General features: G+C 45.2%; 1 long non-coding RNA gene and 1 other non-coding gene across 2 annotated transcripts; one reads left to right on the top strand and one right to left on the bottom strand.

Annotated features, from left to right (window-relative positions):
* Positions 1–1,245: 1,245 nt before the first annotated feature.
* On the top strand, positions 1,246–1,317 carry Trnat-cgu (transfer RNA threonine (anticodon CGU)). Its single transcript has one exon. It is a non-coding gene; the product is annotated as a tRNA-Thr (tRNA).
* A 2,430-nt stretch (positions 1,318–3,747) lies between these two features.
* On the bottom strand, positions 3,748–5,976 carry LOC144146488 (uncharacterized). Its single transcript, XR_013317683.1, has 2 exons — positions 5,418–5,976; positions 3,748–4,064 (listed from the first exon to the last, which is right to left on the bottom strand). It is a non-coding gene; the product is annotated as an uncharacterized LOC144146488 (long non-coding RNA).
* Positions 5,977–11,645: the final 5,669 nt, after the last annotated feature.

Genomic DNA, 11,645 nt, shown 5'->3' with positions numbered 1-11,645 from the left:
GGCGCAAATGCAAAAGCCTGACACCAACAACAAGCAAAGACGGATTAAAACAAAAGGCACTGCTATTATTATTACCAGTTCTCTGCTCCTTCTTTCATTGCAAGTAATTTAGCTTTACAGTGTCTCCACTTGCAGAGTGACTACACAGTGTCTTATAGACCCACCTGTGCAGCGTCTTAACAAGTAGCCCTGCTTTCGATCCCTTGAGAAAATGGGAAGCATTTCTAGCTAGAAATAGTAATTTCCAGCTTCATTTCCGACTGGAATCGACAGCTTCTAACTAGAAAAAGTCTAAGTCAAGCTAGAGGCTATTCTCTCCAGCTTGCAGGGTTTTTTTCCTTCCAGCTGGACTGACAAATGCTAGCTGGAAGTAACAATAACTGCCAGCCTGAATGAAATCTCAATCCAGCTAGAAATGAGCTAGAAACTGAATTTCTATCTGGAAATTCTGCCGATTTCTAGCTTGAAATATTTCTGGCTAAAAACATTTCTAGTTAGAAAAACTTCTAGCTAGCAATTTTGTTTCTAGCAAAAAATGAGTTCTACCAAAGAATTTTCTATTTTTCTAATACTGCTGTCAGCATATGTGTATATGCCCCCCCCCCCCACCCTTATGCAATACCTTCCATTGAGGGCCTTTAGGGGCACTATGAAAAAAATAAAATAGAATGAGTTACTAGCTAGCTAGAAGAAATTTCTGGTTCAATATTCCAGCTAGAAGAAATATTATTTGCACCTGGGATACTTCCACTTAACTTCCTGTGCGACAACACCATCTCCTAGAAACCTCACATTTTACATTTTATTACTATTTTTTCTCAACTGATTTTGATAAAAGTACTGGATTAGGTCACTTTAGGATAGAACCCCTACCCATTCTGCATTGGCGTGTGCAGATTCAACCAGGAAATTATGTATTTTTCTTTTTTTGTTGCAAAAAAAAAAAAACAGTTTCTTACTTGCTGCAAGAAGCCAAGACAACATTGTCATTGATTAATTTTGCTGTTACAACAAGAAAACACCCCAGAATGGCATGTGTGCCCAAAGTGCACATGCATAGCCTAATGCTAGACAGTTCAACATAAAAAAGTGCGAGATGTCATGAGTTTATTGAAACACACTGTTGCTAACTTCCCTAAACCAGTAACATGTTAAACATTAACTTGATTAGTATATACAAATAAACAAAGCCTTCTCTCAGTGGTGGGAAAACTTGGATGACGCAGGCGAGCCTAGAGCATCCGTGCCGCTATAGCTCAGTGGTAGAGCACTGGTCTCGTAAACCAGGGGTCGTGAGTTCAAACCTCACTGGCGGCAGTGCTTTTTTTTTTTTTTTTTCGCCGAGTTTTACAACTTTCGCAGCATAGAACAATAGAACCAATGCATACACTCGCACCGCAAAGAGCCAGTTTTCCCTGTTGAAGCAGACAAAAAAAAGGCCTAACAAATGTCACCAGAGGGATGCTGGGAGCTGCACGACTTCTACCTTATTTCAGTGTATTCGCAGTATTGTGAGGGTCTCAACCGTTGTTAAAAATCAGGACTGATGCCTTGTGCATTGACCAAGACCCTGAGAAACTTCAACATCATTTTCAGAGAATGCACAAATTCATTTGGCTTTGCTTGATGCCTGCATCTTCCAGGCACTATAGCACCCAATTTTAGAAGTGTTGACCCAGATTTTATTTTTTTTAGGCAGAAGTGCTCATGGGTTTTGATCTAAATTAAGGCCGTTGACGGTTCTCTAGCGGCTTTATCAGCGTGTACCTCCATTACAGAATAGACCTCTCGTCTGACACCATGCCACACCTACTGCACGCACTACGAAGCGACCGACCTTACTGATAACTGGGGCTCAAGCATTTATTCGTAACAAACAACCTCCTCAATCATGTGCCTGCCAGAAAATGAACTTTATTAGCTGCACCATTTTGATATCCGACATGTAAAAGTTACCTTGAGTGCACACGGGTGAGTTTAAGTGAACAAATTTACTGTTATAATAACAGGACGATTTGTTTTACCCACTGTTAAGTTTTAAACGGCAACTACAATGGCAGCACAAATGCCATGTTTGCAAGTATATTTTTAGAGCCGGGCAGATGTTAATTTGCAAGTGAATGATGAAGTTCCAGATAATTAGTGACCGACAGTTTCCCGATTAAATTCCTAATAACTGGTTCAGGGAACGTGTTTATATTGAAGAATCGGAGGCAAATAATAGCTCAACTGACCCCGCTTAAAAAAAAAAAAAGAAATACAAAGCTGGCATGCCGTTAGGGACCCGCATTCCCCAAGTTGGAAAAAGGAACAATAGGGGCGGCATTCAGAGGTAGAAAACACGCTTCGCCGATTACGAAACAAACTTGCACAGGAGACCTCCTGGTTTGAATAAGGAGAAAATGCCTCACGGCGCTTAACTCTGCCCACACGCTTTGAATACGAGAACATTACGGCTTCCCCTCGCAATACCTACAAAAGACATTGTTTTCTTCTACATTGTGTTTGCCTCTGCTTGTTCACTTTCATTTCTCCATTCTTTTTTGTCACAAAAGTAGGTACTTCAACGGGCACACTGTTGGCAGGCACTTCATGCCCCAGCTTCCCTAGAATCACCAATTTCTGTGTCTTGTGTGCAACTGTTCCACCCTGTCACGCTTAACCCATCACACAATACCACGCCAGTGCCACCAGGACAAGGCCAACTCTTGTTCGACCACTGGCAACCTGCTGAGTTAGCACGACGGTAACCACTTGGCTTGTACTCAAAGAGACCCGGGTTCAATCCACACACAAACTCAATGGTGTTTTTTACTTACTCAATTTAGGTACGCCATTTATATTATATAATGGTGGCCATTTTCTGCACCGGACAATGACACAAGCAAAGCTGGCGTTTCGCACAATGGGACACTTAAAGGAGCCATGAAGGGAAAATACAACTTCATTTAATTTGAAAGAACTAGGATTCAGCACCTCACTCAGCTTCATTACAGCCACAAAAGATGTTTGTTTAACGAAAAAAAGCAAGAAGTATTTAAAACTTTCAAATTTTGCGCCACAGTGACGTGTTATGAGAAAGAATGACGTCATACGGGCCAACAATAAAACATAATTTTCAGTGCGTTAACTGCACGTTAGAATTCAAGCGATGCAGTCAAATAGAACTAGAGGCCCCATTACAGACGTCCTGTCATGTGTCGTCGTGACAGGTCAGTTAGGCGGCCGCCAATCGCACAAACAAGGTTCCGTGACGTCATAGAAAAGTTGCGGGAAATTGGCTAGGGGGTCGCGACTGCTTCACATGTCTTCTTTAATATCTCCGTTATTTGTTCGAAGATTGCGATAATATTGATATCGTTGTTATCGGGACTAAGCAGTCTTTCTAATAAACCCAACTTGTATTTTGTCTTCCTTGCTCCTTTAAGGCTTTCATCGTAAAAAACTCGGCCCCTTGAAGCAATCAGAAAATTTGGACGGAAGGAAATATGTATTCAGTTCATAACCCATGGTAAAAGCAGATATACGAGTCTGTGGGGAAGAGTGTTATATTGCATTTTACATAAAAGGCCCGTTCACACTTGCAACGAAAGCGACGGGAAGACTGTCGCTTTGTCGCGCGGTGACGAAAATTCGTCCCAACCATTCAGCAAAAACGATCGTTGCGCGACAAAGCAACGGGATTCCCGTCGCTTTCGTCGCAAGTGTGAATAGGCCTTAACACGACCCTGCACATAAGTGCCCGAGTTAAATATTCTTGTTCTTGTCCTCACCTGCCCGCCGCATGGCTGTGCTGACCTCGGAGAAAGTGCTGAAGCGGTCGCGGAAGGCCGCAAAGTCGTGCACCTCCTCTCGCGACAGGCCGAGGATGGCGAACAGACTGGTCGAGTAGTAGCGACTCTTGCAGGACGAGGAGGTCGCCGTGTCATCATCAGGTGCGCTGGTGGAAGAGGAGGAGCGCTCCTGCTGGCTCACCTCGTGGCAGTAGTGGTCGAAGAGCAGCAGGAACACAAAGGTGGCCACCACAAAGCAGATCAGGGCCTCCATCCGTGGGACGCTGCAGGCTGCAGCACGCATCGATACTTTTCGTGAGAAAGGGAACGAAAAGACGATCACGAGGCAAAAGGCAATGAAGACCCAATCACAATACGTTTCATGACAAACGGCTACAGCATCCGCCAAAAGGGTCTGAAGTAATGCTTGGTGTTGGGATAGTTGGTGCAACATGTTCTGAAAGCATTGTAGTGCGCTATCTTCACAACAAACGGTACATTTTTAGGGGCGAGGCCCCTTAAGAGCTCAGGCTGTCGGCGTCTCATGTCGTCACCATCGTAATTGCTGTCTCATGTAGTCACGGTACTAAAACACCGGGACACTCGCTTACGCCTCGCACTAGAACGTAACACGTACTTAAAAAACACCGGGAGACTCGTTTACACCTTGCGCTAAAACGCTTTGTACTTCAAATACACGAGACTTTTACAGCTAAGCTGTATACCTCCACCCTGAACGGTTTCAACTCCGTCGGAAAAACGCCAAGGCGCCAAGATTACCCTATTACACTGCATGCTTTGCCCCTCCCCAGGTTTCACATTAGGGGAGACGGCCAGAGGTGTTTTCTGTAACTGTTGCAGTGAGAAAAACCCAGCGCAAGCCTTTCAAAAAACCAAAGGTGCTATGACAGCGTCAGAAGCCTTTCAGATCTTGCAGGTTTAAATACCATTGAGGTAATATTAAAATACCGGTTACAGCGGTATTTTAGTCTTTTCTATGTGTGATCTGAGTAAATATAGGACCACAGAACTGAGATTGTAGCGTAACAACAAGTGAGAAGGACCAAATGGAGAGACACTGTTGTGCTGTTTATACAATAAAGTAACATGCATTAACTACTCCAATTGAAAGCTACATAAAGTAGACTGATCTCTTTCTATGTAGATGTCCTGCAAACTGAATCGAGAAGAACAGAAGGACCTACACTTTTATCAAACTGAAGAGTGGCGCAAATACTCGCGCAGTTACTCATAAACACAGGAGTGAAGGCGCAGATATATGTAACCGACCGATGAAGAACAAGTCCTATCTGCGCGAGCCAAGTTAATTCTCGTTTTAATACAGAAGAAAAATATGGTCGAAACTCCAGAGTGAGAATTATTGTTATCTAGCAAGTAATAATTTTCTCAGGGGCTACTGTCTAAAAAACCATACGCAAATTTCCCCCAGTGGGCACACGTTGTATGACGTGTTCGAATCTGACGGACGGACGGATTTTTCAATGACGGGAGTCTTTGTTGACGCGCTGTCACGGACACCTTCCGATCGCGTTAAACGAAACCAGCCCGCCGTATCGCGCACGCGATCTTTCGAAATCAAGAACGCAATGAAAACAAAACAAAACACAGACCACCGAAACTTACCTGCCGTGGGCCTTGTCTACTTGCCCAAGATACCCAAGCCCTTGGCGAGGTCAACAACGGTTAAAACAGAGCCCTTCTCGCGCACAAGATGCCCAGCGCGCCATGCGTTGTACGATAAGAACGACTGCCAAGGCCAGGGTAGTCAATTTGTTTGCAGCACATCGTAGTACGTCAGACTTTCCAGCGCTGCTCGAGGCACGCCCGGGTCATAGAACAGCTGAATGACACTTGACGCAACGTCACACTTGTCAAGTTACTGCACTCTCAAAACTTGAACGCACGAGTACCGCTCGGACGCAGCGCACAAGGCAGACCCTCCACTACGAAGAGACGGAATGTAAACAAATCACTCCACGTGCGACGAGGACGATCACAGGTTGACGGAATCCTTGGCGGCGCCTGCTGTGGCACACTCTGGCGCGCGTCGCTCGGAGTCGGAGATCGGCAGTGTTGCAATAAGCTTCCGAGAAGAAAAAAAGCACAGCGGGAAAAAGTCACACTCTGCTCGCACACGGCAGAATTTAGAAGAAAAACTAGAAAGAGAAACCTTCGAAGATAGTGTGAGCAGTACGTGGGATGTCAAGGACGGAGGGCTATGACAAGACATTCTCCGCGTAGGGGCGCGGCGAAGAACAAGCGTGCGTTGGCAGGTGCGCGTAGGCGCGCATAGTTGGAAATCAGGGTCTCAAATTGTAAGTTTAAGTACAGATGCACAAATAACACTAAAAAAAACCGTGAACACAAAATTTTTTGTTCATTAAACGCTGCTTTTTTTCCCCAATGTTAATAATAGCAATTTCAGCGTAAGCTCAAACAAGCAATCGTACAACAGCTGCAACACATATCCCACGTTTTAGCTGCAGCTGTAACACATAAGCCACGTATGTTTTTGCCCGGCCCTTAAACTAAGACGGCGGACCCGAGACTTGTTTATGAAAACCACATGCGGTTGCCTTGGTGCCTCTACCTATATTCCGTTTGATTGTTACATACTTTACGTGAAACGCACAAAAATCACGGTTTTTAAATGCAGAGCATTTAAGTAACTCGCGATGTCACCCGCGTTGACGTCGGTAGTCCGCACCGCACCCCTCCCTACTATATAAAAAAAAATACCATCCGGCGCCTGGTTTCGATCCCTCGACCCTGCGGGCGGAACGCAATATACATGGTGCTCTACCCACTGCGCCACAAAGCCGACACAGAACGGGACGCTACGAACGCGCCTTATATAGTTGACTCATTCAAATTACCGCTGACGAGCGCTCTCTCGTCAGCAGTTGCCACAAGTGCAACAACATTAATGTAACGCAAACTACTTAACGTCGTGCGCCCCCGGAAATGCTCTGCATTTGATCGTGCCCCTCGCGAGGGGGATGTTTCACTGCGTCTTCTCTCGGTCGCGGGACCCGTGGCGCCATCTGGCGGAGGCGCGGCACAACTCGTAGCACTTTCTTTGAAAAAGCGCCTTGAAAGCGCGGCAAATATGAAATAGGGATGACGCGCTTTCGAGGCAATCCGCCGACGCAGCTGCTTTGTGTTTTGTCTTCGTGTTTTAGTGTTTACCTTGTAATACTAGTGAAACTCTTTCAGCTGGTTCAAACGGGATCAACTGGTCCCAGTTGGGAACTAACTGTTCCCAGTGGGGAACTAACTGGTCCCAGTGGGGAACTAGCTGGCCCGAGCTGGGATGCAATTGGTCCCAGTTGGGAGGTGACTGGTCCCAGTTGGGAAGCTGAAAGAGGGCAACCGGTCCCACTTGGGAGGCGACTGGCCCCAGTTGAGAAGCTGAAATGGGACAACTGGTCCCATTTGGGCTAACCTGCCCAGTTGGAAGGCAATGTTGCCAACGGGGAAGCTGAAAGGGGCCAACTGGTCTCAGTTGGGCTGAAGCTAGTCTCATTTGGGAGGCATGCGTATCGAATGTAGAATCAATGTGTAATGTTACAGGTCATTGTTTCCTCTGAATTCGCGCAAGCTTTTTACTATGATTACCGCTATTAGCTCAGCTGACGTCTAGTAGCGTGGAATTTGAAATCATTTCTGTATGCACGCCTTTCTTTCTGGAGGAAGCAATGTATTTCAGGGTGAATGAGAGGAGTACAGACAAGAAATTATTCGTGTCAAGATTTTTTCGCTGCTGTGGGTGCCTACCAGCCCACTAATTATAAGCCACATTCGATGGTCGATAGCAGAGTGAATAATTATTTGCAGCCACGTTCCTTCCTTCCTTCCTTCCTTCCTTCCTTCCTTCCTTCCTTCCTTCCTTCCTTCCTTCCTTCCTTCCTTCCTTCCTTCCTTCCTTCCTTCCTTCCTTCCTTCCTTCCTTCCTTCCAGAGGTACGTAGAATGAGTCAAGACATCCGAATTGGGTTGGGTTTGTTAACTCCTCCTACTTTCATACCGAATAACGAACCCCTTGAATGGCTAAGATGAGCGAAGTGATCGAAAGACGAAAATGATATATTGCGCACGTACAAAAACGATGACTATGCATAATTGTGTTTGGGGGGATAAGCTACGCACCAAGCACATGCCTACGCACCTAGCACACGCAGCTTCGATGTCAAAGGAAGCTATTTTGCAATTTGAGTGGAAAAGGAACAAAACAGCCAGAAAGTTACGTGGATCCAGTACGACATCATGCCGCAATCTTTCTATTTTTATTTTTGTGTAAATTCCTAAATTGCTTTGGCTTTTTTATTAAAGCGAATCTCTCTATGCCTCGCTGATGTCGTTTACGCCCGAGTAAGACACACTGCAGGAAAGCCAATTGGTTTCACAAAGGGTGCATCAATCGTACACCACGTGACAATGGGACATGTTTGCTAATCTAAGGGGCCATCTCGTAATACGAAAAATATATATAGTTTGCAGTACGCATGGTTAGCTAGGATTATGATAAACTACATCCTCTAACGGGTGGGATTTCGACTTCGGACTTCGGCAGTTTTTATTTTGGACATTTCGCAAAGTGGATCTTGGACTTTGCTTTGAGGCAGGTTGCACGGGGGAAGGCTTCGATTAAGGAGCTTCGATTTTTCCTTGTTTTTGTTGTTGCTGCTTTTTCCACTTTTCATCCTTTCCTTTATCGGGGTTCAGCTATCTGTGGAATAGCTGAAGCCTTTTGCATGGCTTGATGTGGTTATGGTGGACCTTCCGCGCACAGAATGTGAAGGCCACCTGATGAGGTACATGTACACGTAATCTCGGCACCTTTTGTTTTACTTCAATACGAGGTTTTGTCAAGAAATTGTTTTGCATACACATTCCTGCGTTCTTTCAGTGCACCTCCTTTTATTGCAGCATAGCCACATAAGGATGTGCCATAAAGATGTCCACCGCCTAGTTCCATCAGCCTACTCAGGCTCTTACAGTGCAGCTAGCAATTGCGCTGTGCTTAATCCGGGGTAATTCAATGCTGATATTGTTGCTGTTCTTATTTTTGGGTATCTTTTATCCTTATCAACGCGAGATATTTTTACTACGTGCCTCTACAGAGAAAATTTCGAAAGCCCCTTGCTTTACGTATACAGCGATTTACCTCGAAGAAAATTTAGCCGTCACAAGATGGTCAAAAGTCGTCGGTTATTTATTAAAGGAGTACTGACACGAAATTTCTCGCTTTCAGTTTTTATGCTGTAAAGAATACCTATTGGCCCAGTAATTACAAAAATCGAACCGAAAGCCGTCAGCCGCCAACACAGAATTAATTATAGCACGTTTATTGCAACCAATTTCAAATTTGGTCGCTGCGCGGGAAAATGGCCGTTCGAAGGCCAGCCTGCAAGCGGGCCAGCCTTACGTCACGGTCTCACCCGTGACGTCAGGGACGTTTTTCTTTCCTCCATGCGTTCGCCGCATCGTCTGCTACGATTGCACATGGTCCGCACTCGCCCGCGCAGTCGACATGTCGTCTGAATCGTCAGACTCGGATGAGTCACTGCCACCCGACAGACAGAACAACTTTTGGCCAGGCGATTACGCCGGCGATGTCTTCGCCGTCGTCCGTTTTTTAATATCACTGCGGCTCGAACCGGCGCAGACCGTGATAGCAACAGCTTGTCGCCACTCTTCTAATCAATTTGATCGCTAAAAAGAAGCTCCACATGCGAGAAAGTAGATGTTAGTGTGTTGAAAATTGTGCTAGGAGTTGTTATCAGCGCTGAATTTAAAAGTGGCGTTCAGATATTTGCCGCGATGGTAAGCCTACGCTGACCGGAAGCGGAGGTTCGGCGCTCCGACCCAGCACTGCCGCACGGCCTCCGCGATCAGCTGCCGGCGGCGCGCCTTTGCTCCGGCCGTCCCAATCGCCCGGAGAGAGCGTAAGTTGAAAAGGGGCGTGGCCGCGTCTTTCGCCACGCCGCGGCGCGCGGAGCCGATGGTTGAAACGAAAGCCGTGTGTGCGGCAGCGCTCCTCAAAATGGCGTTTCGTCAACTTTCGCTGTTCGTATCGCAATAAAAAGAAAATATACCTGATGTCACGGATGCAAAGCGACTCGTAGAACCTGATAATGCCTTCATTTTAGATAGGATTGCAGCTATACGACTTCTTTAATATGTGCCGCATGACGCACTCGACACACAGAAACTATTCGCTGCTACCAATGCAAAATTTCTGGCACTTAAATAACGTTCAGTTCGCTTTATAAACTTACTAATCGCTTTATAACGTATAACGTACTTTATACAATCTGCATGGCCAATGCAGTTCAGTAGAGCGAGAGGCGCGATCGCGTCAAACCCATGATCGATGGCTGTGCTCTTATGTAGCCTTCGAATTAATGCCTGCTGGGTGGAAGCACCCGCACTATTTTTAGGATTAACACGTTTAAGGAGTATTACTCTGAGCGATAGCATCAAGGAATGCGGTAATCTGTTTTACACATGCGCGTTAAGGAAGTTACGGTTTCAATTTCAGTCGCAACAAATAAAAAAAAACCTTGAAGGCAGATGCACCCCGATTTCATTGCATTCTTATCGTATTTCGGTGGCCACAGGCAAGCCCAATTTTGCCTCTTTTGGATTGAATATCCAAGACATTTAAATTTCTAATTACTGATTTCGAAGCACATCCATGTGTTAAGCAATGATGAAAGCTTTCATGTTTGCTTTGTGCAAACTAAAAGTTAGAAACCAAATGTGTACTGAACGCTCGTCCAAGAGCTGTTTAGTTTGTTGAACGTCTATTTACGAACTACACTGCACTTATGTTCACAAATGTACGCTTTCAAGGCATCTGCATGTCGTGACAAACAGAACAGTTCACACATGAAGCACTTTGTGATGCAGGGGCTTGGAAACCAGTCTTTTTCCGGAATGCACCCTAGTCCGTGACAGAATTGCGCCAACATTGGAAAGCAGTGGTCTCACAAACTTAGCCATATGGACAGAGTGGTTGTAGCGTATGTTCATCATTCCTTGCTGGGCACATGAACAGAGGGAAACGTTTTATATGAGGCAAAATCAGTGCTTTGTACGCACAAGCAGCACGCGCTTTATCAGCATTTAGGATATATAGAAGCTGCAGCTGCTTTCGAAAAGGCCCGTTCTTCCTCTACGTCAATACCCTCGACTTGTCCGTATATAAAAAAAAAAAAGCTGGTGACAACAGTGTTTGCAAAATCTTTTGAGTTTGACAGCACAACCTACATAAAATTTCTTATAAGATTTTCTGCGTTTGGGGGGGGAGGGGGGGCAATTCAGAATGCATGAGCTGCTTTATTTGTATAGTGACAGTATGCGTTTTATTTAGTGGAAACTGCATAAAGAATTATGAATTTTACCATCGTAAACGGCGGCTAATTGTCTTGGCTGAGTTGCATGCCGCAAAAAACGAATATAAATTAAAATCTTGTAGTAATTTAAAAAAAAATATGTTCGCAAGAATATAATCACTAGGCTGCATAACAGGTGTTCCCTGAACGAGGTAACAAACAAATATATACAAATTTTCAATTTCTAACAATAACTGGCAGAAATCAAACATGGCGCCCATATACAAATGCAATCACGTGCTGTTCTCGATTGTTATCCATAACCCACCCTATGCGGAAATAGAAATATAACGGCTGTTCCAACAAGGAAGCACCCGATAATTCTGTCGCCGAAAAGTTTTTGCGCCCAAATTTCCGCGCGCCTGAATGTCCGCACCGAAACGTCCGGCACCGAAATGTCCTGCACCGATCAAACGCAACAATCAAAACGCGATTAGCTTCTCGCCGTACAG

This window comes from Haemaphysalis longicornis, unplaced genomic scaffold (genome assembly GCF_048455015.1).
Source record: "Haemaphysalis longicornis isolate Haplotype H1 unplaced genomic scaffold, Haemaphysalis longicornis Haplotype H1 scaffold_7, whole genome shotgun sequence".
NCBI lineage: Eukaryota > Metazoa > Arthropoda > Arachnida > Ixodida > Ixodidae > Haemaphysalis > Haemaphysalis longicornis.
This window is presented reverse-complemented; position numbering and strand designations above follow the sequence as displayed.